Source organism: Pteropus alecto, unplaced genomic scaffold (assembly GCF_000325575.1).
Source record: "Pteropus alecto unplaced genomic scaffold, ASM32557v1 scaffold79, whole genome shotgun sequence".
NCBI lineage: Eukaryota > Metazoa > Chordata > Mammalia > Chiroptera > Pteropodidae > Pteropus > Pteropus alecto.
Window position 1 is genome coordinate 4,984,106 of NW_006494612.1, and position 13,685 is coordinate 4,997,790.

Genomic DNA, 13,685 nt, shown 5'->3' on the forward strand with positions numbered 1-13,685 from the left:
CCCCAAAAAGAACGTATGTTAAAGGGTTAAGATGGAGGCCTAACACTTACCTAATAATAGGTCAAAAAGGACAGATATGTCTACAGCCATACCACCCTGAACAAGCCCGATCCCATCTGATCTTGGTAGCTAAGCAGGGTCGGGCCTGGTTAGTACTTGGATGGGAGACTGCCTAGGAAGACCAAGTGCTGTAGGCGTAAAAATTAAAAAATAAGGGATTGTAAGCTGACAAGGTCCTTGCAATCTGTGAGGTCAACAAAGGGTTGCCTCGCCTAAAGAAAAAAAAAAATAGGACAGATATAACAGAGATAATGGAGGAAAAGAAATAATAGAAGAATAATTTGAGATTCATATCTTTATATTGAAAGGGCCTAAATGCAAAGGATTAATAATAAAAGGTGTATGGAAATACTAATGAAATTTCAAAACTCTAAGAATAAAAACATCCTTAGCATCCAGAATGTCCTTGTTCTTAGGAGATACAAGATAAAGTTCTTAGGGGTGAAATATTTATAACTTTCAAGAGGTTCAGCAAAACGAAAGGAGAGAATTAGAGAAAGCCATTGTGGCAAAGTGTTCATATGTGAATCTAGATGAAGGATATGTGGTATTTACTCTATAATATTTTGAACTGTTCAATACGTTTTTAAAAAATTGGGGTTGGGGGGAAGGCTCCCAGAGAGAGGTAAAATAAAACAAACAAAAACAAATTTTATAAAAAAAAAATAAGATTCAGACAGTCATAAGACTTCTCACTAGAAACACCAGATGCTAGAAAATATTGAAACGTCTTTAAGTTCAGAGAGAAAATGATTTTAACCTAGAATTCTAGTAAACTATAATGAAAGCTGAGGGCAAAGTAAAAACACTTTCAAATATTCAAGGGCCAGAGGCTTAATTCCCATACACTCTTTAAGAAAAAAAAAATCAATAGAGTTTATGCAATCTGAACAACATAGCAGTGAAACACTTAAAAAAAAAAACTAGTTGAAACTGTATCTTTGTTACTATCATACTAGTCCAAGCATTATGTCAATTATTGCTGAAACATTGCAATAGCCTTTTAACTGGTCTTCAGGTTTCTACTTTTGTACCCCTCCTATCCCCTGAAAAAAAAACATACATTCTCATGATTTGAAAATAGAAGGTACAGAAAGGCATTACATCCTTGCACTTTAGAGTGCCTACTGCAAGCCTCTTTCTGCTGCATCCCTCCAATAGATAAAGAGTCCACAGAGCCTAGGCTACTTAAACCCTGCGAGTCTCTGCCCAAACAGGCTAAGCCCACTCTCAGGGCCTTCGCCTGGGTTGTCCTCCCTTTGGCAGAACACAGGACCCATTGGCACACCCTTAAGCCCAGGGAGTGGGCAAGTGGTAGCTCTAGGTGGAGTATGCACAGAGTCTTGATGTGAGGGCAGGGTGTCCATCCTTCATGATATAGGTCTGAGAGTGGGGTGGGAGAACAGAGTGAGCAGGGCACACGCTAGTCAGAGTGGGCCTGGGAAAACGCATATAGTGAAAAGCCTCAGTACCATCTCTGTCCCCAGCAAAATCCTGTCCTTCCCAGAGATAACCACTGTTTCTGACACAAGAGTGATCATTTAAAATCAGAAATCTGATAATATAATCTATAACCTAAAATACTTTAGTGGCTGCTCGTTACTGTCAAGATAAAATTTGAAACCCTTAAAATGGTTGACATGATGCTTCTCTAACTATAATGTGCATTAGTCACCTGGGGTTTCAAGTCCAACTTAGTAGGACTGGGGTGGGGCCTGAGATTCTGCATTTCTAACAAGCTTCCAGATAATATCCCTGGACCACATTTTGAGTAGTAAAGTTTTAATGTACATAGGAGCCAACATTCATGTGCTGTAAGGGAGAGTAGTGTGGAATATTTGGGAAATCTAACTGCACCATTGTGGACAGATCATAGGCATTAGAAAAAATAACAAAGTAAACGGAAGGAATATCTGCTCAGCTCTATAAAAGCTGAATTATCATATAATATCAGAATATATATCATATTGTCAGATTAATTTTAGAAGGATTTACCTTATTTTAAGAGTAAATTCTATATATAAATATTAATCTTCATATGTGAGGTTCATTTGAGTTGTCTGGTGATTCTGGCATGATGATCTTGAGATATGCTTTTAACAGAAGGAACATTAGCTACTCATGCATTAAGCCAGTTTTTCAATTCAATAAAACTATATTAGAATTAGAATTATTTAATTTAATTAGACTATAATATGCTAAGAATTGTGCTAGACCCTTATTTTTAAGCACTGGAAATTGAAAGGCCATGATATGCTTCTAGGTGACACAGATGCTGTTGGTCTGTAGGCCACAGCTTGAGAAGAGAGGGCCTGTAAGAGATTAATATTTCTTTTGAAACTACGATTTCAGCTACCCCAGTCAGGGAAAAAGACTTTCCTCCTGGCCTACCCACCTCATTTAAAAAGCTGCAGCAGCTGGTCCACGCAGATGGGAAGAAGGGTAGACAGAAATTGCCAAGTAATAATAATAGCTAACATTTATTCATTCATTCAACAAATATTTATTGGACATCTGTTTGTATGTGCTAGCACTGGCCTAGAGAGCCCAGCAATGAACAAGAAAATGTCTCTCTATGGAGCAGACAGAATCAACAAGAAAATAAATAACAACATTGGGTAGCACTTGAGGGCTAAGAAAAATAAATAAATCAGGATAAAAAACTAGAAGGTTAAGAAGAGGTGTTATTTTAGACAGCCAAGGCATGCACAAGGAGAGGTTTAAGGTTTTTGCCGTACTAAGTACTCTGGCAGGTGCTGTGCTGAAAACCTCAAAGGGAACAAGGTATCATTATCTCATTGATATGAAGTGCTATTATCTTATTTTGCAGATGATAAAACTAAAGCTTAGAGATGTTAAGTATCTTGCCCAAGGTACACAGCTGAGAAGAACAAGGATATGGACTCTGGCTATTGCCAATTTCTGTACAAATTAGCTTTTGCTGAGGAAAAAATATCTCAGCCGCCTGCAGGTATGTATTTCTTGCTCATGTTAACATGAGGGCTGGGGCTCTGCTGGGCTCTGCTGGGCTCAGCTGGGCTCAGCTGGGCTCCCTGTGTCTTAACATTCTTAGAGCAGGACTTGAAATTTTAACCCCTAAACTGCCAGGGGTGGACCTGCCAGTTTATGACAAATACAAGTAACTCAAGTCCCAGCATCACCAGACATACCACGGAAGAATCAGCAGACTAAGAGGAATAAGCTAACTCTGAATCAACAAAATTTTCCCTTTGTTGATTTAAAACTCTCAAATTTTAATCAGTTAAACATTTCTCTAAAATTTAAGGAAAGTAAGTTTAATATTCAGTAGGTCACTCTAGTGTTAGCAGTGGCTCTTAATCTTTGGGGATTACAATCTCTTTGAAAATCTGATAAAACTTAGGCTCTCTCCCCAAAAAATGCTCATAAATCTACAAATTTTGCATTCAATTTAAGGGTACACAGTCTCCTGGAAAAGCCATAATCCTCAATTTGAGAATCCTTAAATTGTGGCATCTACCAAAATAAATTTCTGTTATGAAATTTCCTTTTACTCCCTGGTAAACAGAGTGATTCTCTTTTACTAATTATTTTATTTAATTAAAAGATAGTTAACTCTAATTGTCAGAATAGCAAAAAAACATAGTTTTGTTATTTAAATCAGTTCTGTAGCAAAAACTATAACAACAACAACAATAAGGGCCTAGCTAGCTGTTACGAATAACTTATTTCAGCTTTCCTGAAGAGAAGTTTTACTTATTGATTACTCGTATGTGAATTAGTCATCAATATTTTTATGCTAAAGTGGCTGATTTTCCCTCTATTCTCAGTGGCTAGAATGAGTATGTTGTGTAATACAACTCTGGTCCTTGAGAAATACAAGTGTAAATTGTAAATTATCCTAAATCATGTACAACTTTTTTCAGAGGAAAGTAAATTTGCCTCCTCCTCCCCCACATCATCAAACACATTCCTATGAGACTAAGAAATGATTTAAGGCTTTGTATCATTACTTGGTTTCATAGTATGTTACTGACCTTTCTCTCTCTCTCTCTCTCTTTTTTTAACACAGTACAGTACTACTAAAATGTAAAATGACAGTGGAGTGGCAGGCAAGGAAAACAGTAACTTTTGATATTGATACCCCATGTTTCATTACAAAACTACTGAATCACAGTCTGACAGACCTCCCATTACCACAACAGATCCAAATTATTACATAGCTAACACAAAGACTATAAAGATACTTAAATATATAAACATGACCAGCTGTGTTTATGACTAGATCTATATTATCTTAAAAGAGCTAAGACAATATGATAGTTGACTATAGAATCATTATAAAGTAGGCATTTATTCAGTATTTTTTCAATAAAAACGGTAATAATATTTGAATTGAACAGATCTAGGAACAACTATAAGTATAGGGAAGTTTATATTAGTTGCATTCAACAGAATCAATAATAAAACATTCTTTAGTTTTGAGATCATTAGAACAAACTCTGGAGAACAAATGCCTCAGTTGGAATCACAGCTCTACCACATATACTAGCTAGGTGAACAGGGCAAGTTAGATAACCTCTCTGTGCCTCAGCTTCCTCTGATTCTATGGGTGAGTTAATGGGTGAAAGCATATACCAGCTTAAAATGGCACCTGGAAAAAAAAAAAATCCAAGCACTAGAATGTAAGCTCTATGAAGGTAGTTATTTTTACCTCTTTTGACCATTGATATATGTACTGCCTAGAACAATGCCTAAAGATAGTAGGTGCTTAATTGTGGAATGACTGGCTATCGTTATTATTAATATGGTGATTTCTGGATAGATGGAAAAACTAAACCAGTTAAGCTCTGCTATTTAAACTTAAAAAAAAAAAAAAGGAAACAAGCATTTTTAAGTTGTACACTCAACTCTTGTAAGGCTCACAGTACCAAAGTATTACTGATAAACTAGATTTCGGTTGAGCAAGAGTGCCATCTAGTGCTCATAAAAGCTACAACAAGCTGAGAATTCAGAGTAAATTTTCATACAGATGAAGATAAAGAAAAAACAGAAATGTAAAATCCACTAGGTAAAACATCTGCTCTATCATATCTAAAGTCTTTGAAAGTTATTTCTAAAGGAAATTAAAAAGTTGCCGCTTTTAAAATTAGTATATACCATATTAAAAGAAACTTATTTCAGAGGGTATACTCATTATACTTACCATAAAGGTCACTCTGCTATAAATAAAAAATGCTGTATTGAGTTTATTTTCTATCTAATAACATGTTTTTGTCTTATTAGAAAAGATATAAGTACCTATTTTAAAAAATTTAGAAAAATGTAGGAAAGCATAAACTGTAAACCAGAGATAAACACTGTTAGTATTTGGAGATTATATGTATTTCCTAGATTTAAAACATATGTGAGAAATTTTTAAAATTTTAATCAAATATTTGGCCAAGATATTAAAAATAAAATACTAGAAAATGATAACTTTTAAAACTAAAATCAAGAGCTTTCCTAGCCTCAACTTAACATTGTATTCAGTGAGGTAAAAATTTATTTTAAATTGTTATCAAATATATTATCACTTTGGTCTGGTTCTGCAATTGCCAAAATCCAAAGGATTGGGGCTTATAAAAAGAAAAAAGGTCAATTATTTCATCTTTTCCCTTTCTGATGCCACTAAATTGATAGTAAAGTATATCAATTTGGATTTGGGAGATTTGAATAAAAATTTGGATTTGAAATAATGTTTAACCTCATTCATTAATCAAGAATGCTCATAAAAGTTTTTGGTTTTATTTTTAATACACTTTCCTCTCAGATCAGACACAGCTGAGATTTGATTCATAGCTCATTAGATAATCATTGAAAGATGAAAAGAAAGCTGTCGGCCACTTCCTACCTTTTGGACAAATGCTATTTTAATTTTAGTACAAAGAATGGGAAGTAGAGAATTTCCTAGGATCACACAGAACTAATGGGAGACAGAAGAGTCGTCGGGAAAGGTGGAGAAGAAAGAGGAGGGATCAAGAAGCTGCTAGAGGCAAATGGCTGGCCTCTCTGACTGAGCCTTGGAGAACCCCAGCCATCGAGGGAACAGGGCCCGGGGAAGGGCATCCATTGGCCAGGCTGGTGTGAGGCTTCTTCATCTAAAGAATGGTTGCAAAGGTGGGAAGGGGACAGAGACTGGGCTCATACTATCACTTGCTGGACCACACTCTCTTCCAAACACTAATTAGGTTCCTGGGCATATAAACTAAATCTCAATTCTCTTCACAATAAGCAGGGAGGCTCTCTCTGCCCAACCCCTAGCTTCAGGAGATATGTCGTTGTGGTAGGCTGCTTTTAAAATGGTTTTCAAAGATCCCTACCTTCTGGTACTCATTCCATGTGCAATCTGCTCCCCTCGAGTATGGGCTGGTAACTTGCTTCTAATGAACAGATTAAGGGAAAAGTGATGGCAAGTCTCTTTAAAGATTTGGTTATAAAAGACTGTGACTTCCATCTCGCTGGCCCCTTTTGATGGTACTTAGTCTCTGGCTCTTCTGAGGTGCTTTCTCTGAATAACCAAGTGTAGAGGCCCATGTGGCAAGGAAGTGAGAGCAGCCTCCAGTCACCTGCCCTCAAGGGAATGGAGACTCTCAATCCAACAGCTCTCAAAAAACTGAACCTTGCCAACAACCATGTGAGCTTGAAAGCACATCCTTTCCCATTTGAGCTTTTGGATGAGATCACAGTCCTGGCCACCACCTTAATTGCAGCCTCTGTAAAGCAGAGGCCCAGCTAAACTGTAGCCATATTCCTGATGCACAGGAATTGTGAGATAATAAATGTGTATTGTTTTAAACTACTAAATTTGTTATGAAGCAACTAATTCTTAAACAAAGAAAAGCTACTCAGGCCCAACTGAGAGACTGTACCCCGAGAGTCCTTGTCTCTGGTTTGTAGTAGCCTCCGGGTCACCACCGAGGCCTATACCCTGCTTCTATCCTTGGCACAAATGGGCACTCTTTTTGTAGGTTTACAGATGACGTTCTCCTCTGGACACCTTACTGGTCTCTCTCTCCCACCCAAGGGCTTTTGTACTTTCAACATCTGAAGTAAATAATACGATATCTGAGCAAACTTCCTAGCTCCATGCTTCAGTGACCAGACCAGCTTGGAACCTAAGTGCATGTGTGGTTTCTAAGGTAAACCACCCGTTTCGGCTACATATTGTTAATTTTATTGCTTTTTGCAGTTTCTATTTACTATTTACCAGCTGGTGTGAAAATACTTCAGTATTTTAACAAGTATTGTTGACAATGAACATCAGCCCTAGTTTATGCTATAGGATTAATTTATCAGAAAAGACCCAGTTCTACTTCCTTTCAATGAGTTTTAAAATAAAATTAATTAATATAATTTTTACAACTTCTTTTAGCCATCTCAATCTTTAAATTATGATGGTATTACTACAGGGAAAGTGCCAAGCTGGAACTTTTATTTGTGATGCCCAACGTCCTATAGTGAGAAGGAGCTTTGATAAAAGTCATAGTTACATGTTCATACGTGCACTGACAGATGGTGAAAGGGAAATAAAAGGGGGCCACAAAAAGGAAACAAAAATGAGACCAAAACTTAGTCTACAAGAAAGTACAAAAGAACATTAATTAATTTCAGCCAGTCATTAGAGGTTTGGTTTGGGCATGTTGGGGATAGAAGCACTGTATACTTGTGTAAACAAACAGATGAGCTGAAAAGAAAAGTTAATTATTACATTAAAATTTATTTGCTCCATTGTTTTATTATCCCAACTCATCCTGATCTTTCCTTGCTCTGAGTTACTATAACTTTCCATATATTGTAATTTTTCCACATTGATTTTAAGTTGTTTTCCAATATAAAAGTAATAAATGTTCACTGCAAATAAAAAAAAAAAAAAAGGAGAAGAGAGGAGACTATAGGAAAACAGATCAGTGGTTAAGAACATAGACTTAAGAGTCAGACATGCCTCCTCATTCCCAGGATTCGCTACTTAAGTTACTTTAATCTGTTTCCTCACCTAACTAACCTCTCTGAGTTGTAGGTATAAACTTAGATATTTCAGGAAAATGGGCCTTCAAAAAAAAAATGTATAGTTCGTATAAATTCTTCCAGAATGTGGATTGAAACCCCAAACATAAAAAGGCAATGGTATACCAAGAAATGAGTTTTGCAGATCTGGCATGACCCAGACGGGTCACCAGAAGTTTCACTCCCTTTAGGAGACCTGGAGGCCAAGGAAAGCAGTGCCCAGGTAGGCTGCAAGTGCTTCTTCTCAATGAGAAAGCTTAGCTTTTGAGAAATTCCTGTTTCCTTTGGTAAATAAATCAGAAACTTAATCTAATTTTACAGTGAGTAGGTGTATTCGTATTTGTATATTTATTTTGTTTTGAAAAGATAACTTCCTCAAAATCTGTAACGTACTCAAAATTTTGCAAATGTTATATGTAAAATGCTTACAATGCCTGACATATAAAAAGCACCCAATAAAATTATTTATTAAAGATTAATATTAGAAAAATTAAAATCTCCAATAATCCTGCTTCTGAAAGAGAACTACAGTTAATATTCTGGTGCATGTAGGTTTCCTGACCTTTCCTTGCCTCTATAAAAATATGTATATATCTATAAATGTATATATACATACATATATATATATATTTGGCATACTACTTTAAAAGTTGCTTTTCTACTTACATATATAATTTTTTCTTTGCTTATAAATATATTTTAAAACAATTTTCAATAACTGTATAATAACCCTTTATATAGATATACCATAATTTCATCAATCCATAATTATTAGATATTCAGATTATTCTATGCTTATATATAAAAATACATAAGTGATACACTTATATCATAAGTAGCACTATAGTAATTATCATAGATAAATCTTTTTTCAGATGATTTCCTAGATGTAGAATTACTATGAATATACTCTTCCACCAACAGTTACAATGTTGTTAATATATTACCATAAAATTTAACATTTTTAGTCACAGTCTTGATTTGTTCTTAAATTTTTTCCTCTAAGTCATTGCAAAAGGAACAGTGTCAGGCACAAAGAAAGATTTAAAATAAATTCTTACTTTGAAAAACTATATGCATTTCAGCCTAGATGTAGAGGGAGGTCAGCGAGAGGTGCTTGGGGTTCAGGGAAAAAATACCCTGTTATTAAGTATTTTAACAAAGGGAAAAGAACTAATGATACTCTTATTTCATTCCAAACGATAAAAAGCATTTAATATAAATATGTAGTATCAAAATGACAGAATATTTATCTCAAGGTGTGACTCTTCACACTTTATTACACATCTACTTCCAAATTCCAAGAAGGAGCTATCGAAGACTGGTGCGGATTGGAATAAGAGACCTCTTAACCTGAGTAACGACCGTGGAGGAGATCATAAAATGCCCTAAAAGGAAGAATTGAAACAATACATAAAATCAAGATTAAAATGCCCATTGCTTGGTGATAAAGCCAACTACGACTCTAGCTTGGGGTCAAATTTTTGTTTAGAAATTTATTTTTATACATTAAACTGAAAATTTAAACTTTTCATTTAAAAGAAAAGAGTTTGCCTGGCATCCACACGCCATTACCCAGTACAGGCCCAGTTGTCCAAGATTTGTTTACATCTTCAGTATCTAAGGAAGATGAACTAAGCTTTCAATGCAGCATTTATGAAAAAAGCAAATGTAACCATTTGCAGTAGTCGTGACTAATGAAGGAAGTATAGAACTAGATTTTCCATCTTCTCTAACAAGATTTGTTGCCCAAATCATGTTTCATCGTGCTATACTAGATTTTTAATGTACATGCCATAGATACCAAAACTCTGACCTAATAAACTGCATGCAAAAGTATACAAAATGGCACTTACTACTATGAGTTTGAAAATATTTTGTACTTACCAGTACAGTTATAATGGGATTTACAATTAGAAAATATCAGTGAAGTATATTAAAATCTAATTTATAACATACAGTCAACAAAATTTAAAAACACTTCAACAATTGTTAAAGTACACAGTTCAAATTGGGTAATTTCTTAAAATCATTACATAAGTTAGCTCACAATTTAAGAAATTAAGATTAAAATGTTCCAGTTTGATCAGTAAATGTTGAAATATGGAAAGGACAGGAAAAAAGTACTTTTCTACACAGTTTAAATACAATCATTTACGGTTTTAATGATAATTTTCCACAACTGAATAAAGAATCCAAAGACTTTCAAGTATGCACAGGAGACACAAAAATGGAAAAATAATTTCTATATGAGCTCAATGTATAATACAATCTGGGCTTGATTTCTAAAACGACAACTGAGGCCTCTTTTCTTTTTAGCTGTAAACAACTTGCTCTGTGACATGTAACGCAATACCATATTTCGGGAAATTTCAAACATTCATAATCCACAGGAAAAATACTCAACACTCCTACACTATTTTTTTAAGCCCACAATAGTGCAGTCTTTCAGCTACAAAGCCAGAAAAGCCGTTACAAAACCAGTACTTTTCCACTAGAGTTACTTGTGGGGCGGGGAAGGGGATGTTCAGTACTGCAAACGTTAGGGTCTAAAATAAGATCATTGCAAGGAGTTACTACAACACTCTCACTGCCAGCACTGTCATGGCAACAATGAACTAGCTGGGAGAATGCTCTTTTAACATTCAAAGCTAATCTTGACTCTATTACTCATGGAAATATACCAAATTTTCTTTTAGGCGGTTCACTAAAGAAATCATCTTACTTGGTAATCTCTTAATGTAAAGAAATGCCTTTTGCATGCCACATTTCCAAGATCACAGTACAGAGCAACCTTGCAGTCAGCCAAAATTGATAATGACGACATAATGAAAATTAACATGCCACAGTGAAAGGTGAAGATCCGGCAGGGTTCAAATGCAATTTCAAGATGGGTGAGGGTTTAAGTAAGAATTTGATATGTAATTTCATCACATCTGAGAATGTAGTTTCCCTTAGAAAGACCAAAGTTTTACATTTCATCCTGAAGGAAAATTAATTTATTAAAGAAAGTGATATATATTTTCACTGTAAGGAACCCTATATTAAATTTTTATTCAAATGGTAAAAAGTGAGGACTATGGAGTATCACAGCTTGAGTTTGAAACCTGACCCCTCCTCTTGCTAGCAATATCTTGAGCAAGTTATTTAACCTATCTGGGCCTTGATTTTTTTCTAATACATAAGATGAGGATAATAATAATACCTACTCTTATAGCGTTGTTGTGAAGATTGAGTGAATTAATATATGAAAAGGGTTAAGAACTAGGCTTCACATACAGAATGCCTATCCTTATTACATTCAAAACTATACATTCCACAAAACTAGAAAGATTAAGAGACTGCTGAAGATGACTTGGTTCCAAAGTCATGGCAGATTTTATAAGGAGGGGCAGGCATGAGAGCTCAGGAGGAGCCCCAAAAATACCTGCCACACACAAGCAAGCAAATTCAAGAAATCAAACATGGTACAAAATCTCTTCAAGTCCGGTTACCTCTCCTGGGGTACCTTTCTGACGATATCTTTGCTTAGTTGCTTTGTTCTTAATCTCATCAAGCTGTCTAGACTGGGCCAGTTACCTGGCGAGAGTAAAATGACTATTTGGAGGCTTTCTGCTCAATATGTCAGGCTCCCATTGGGGGAAGCAGAGCAGGGTCACTGATAGGACAGCTCTAATCTCCTCAATAGACATTTGAGGCAAGCAGTCTCTGCAGTAGATAACTCCCCAGAGGTTATCAGACATGAATTGACCAGGCACAGAGGATTCAGATGCTTTCTGACAAAACTGGCATCCAAGTCATCATTTGCTTTCCTATATTGTGTGTCCCTGAATGTGTATTTGAAAGTCAAATATTCATAAAGTGGAATAATAGACTAACATATGAGGAGAGAAATCCAGTCCCCAGAGAGCTAAAACAATATTTATAAAATCCTTAATTTGGTTCCTAAAGGTGCTCTTTCCTCTAGGTTGCTATTCCCTAGGGCTAGGGAATCTGGAAAGTAGGTGCAAACCTTCCCAGGTGCCCAGAGGCTTGGGGTACCCTAAATGGCATATCGTGCCAGAGGGCTCAACTTCCCATCTCCTCTTCCGCTGCGGGCAGGAAAATACTAATAGTTAATGTTTGTTGAGTGTGTACCAGGTTCCAGTAAGCATTGCATGTTATCTCATTTAATCCTTACAACTTCTGTGAGGGAACTGAGACTTAAGGAGGTTATATAACTTGCCCAATGTCACAAAGTTTGACAGAACATGACTTAAAACCAGGTCTGGCTAACTCCAAAGGCCATGGTCTTCACCATTATCTGCTAATGCTGTTTAGATACTGAAGCATAGGCCTTGGCCATGCTCTACATGTGCAATTGATGACCTAGATGACACTAGCTGCAACCTCTCCTGCTAGTGTCACATACCAAAACTGTGTTGGCCTCTGAGGAGGAAATGGATGCAATAGATCTGCTACCACCCCTGGGGCAAACTTTTGAGCAAGTCCTACACTTCTGCTGGGGCAGTGGCTGGTTAGAAGAATCCTATGATAAAGTTGGATATCCTCATGAACAGCTAATATATAGAATTTTAGTGTACAAGTGTCAATTAGGGGTGTGAATATATATGAATACAAAGTGTGGGATGTATTAAAGTCAATTACATAAAAATCCTAAACTCTAAACATTAAAATCTTAAATGCTAGTTTGAAATTTGACTCATTAGCTAAATGATCTAGATCAAGTTCATCATCACCACCAATGTTTTTTTGAGCATTTTCTATATACCTGGCCTACTTCTACATGCTTTCCATGTTAATTTTCAAAACTACCCAGGGAGATTGGTATTATTATCCTCATTTTATAGTTAAGTTTCAAAGAGTTTATTCGTAAATTTATACAGTATATTGAAGTTTTCAAAATGATTTACCACTATAATCTTTAATTTTTATAATCACATCACAAAGTAGATACTAAAACTATGTCAATTCAAAATGAAAAACTGATGAGACTAGAGGTTAATTTATTCATGAACATATGGCTCGTAAAGAAGATCTAACAAGATCTTTAAATCATTCTAAAGAAATATCTCTAGTCAATGTGGGACTGTATATTTAGAATAATTAGAAAATAAATCAAGAAAAATAAAATACAAGCTTCTTTTATTTTTTTAAGTAGAATCCTTATTAAAATTAAGTGAAACAGCCTTTCTTTAGACATATCAAAAGATAGAGAAGCGTAGCATTTGGCTTATAGTAGGTACACAACAAATACCTAATGAATGAAATAAGAAGAAATAATTCACTAAGTTCAATGGTAAAATCTATACTGTTTCAATAAAATCTCAATTATTTCTTTTACTCAGAACCTCTGTCATCAACCAAACTGAATAAATTTAGGTTATATTTTATCATTTGTCTGCCAATGTATACATTAGTTGTTAGCTGAGAAAGTAGACGCCTTAATTTGGTGAGGTGTAATCACTACTGATAATTTGAGAGACCTTATTTTGTGAGAAAACTTGTTTCTCTATCATTTAAATAACTTTTTACTTTTGAAAAGCTTCTCTTAAATATGTACCAAAGAACATATCACTCTACCACTATTTTGCATGACT

The 13,685-nt window shown here is 35.4% G+C and overlaps 1 protein-coding gene and 1 pseudogene across 1 annotated transcript in view; one reads left to right on the plus strand and one right to left on the minus strand.

The window, feature by feature from the left end:
* Positions 1 to 13,685, minus strand: part of SESN1 (sestrin 1) — an 88,909-nt gene that overhangs the window by 67,216 nt on the left and 8,008 nt on the right. The window lies entirely within an intron of this gene.
* LOC112474381 lies at positions 79 to 197 on the plus strand (annotated as a pseudogene).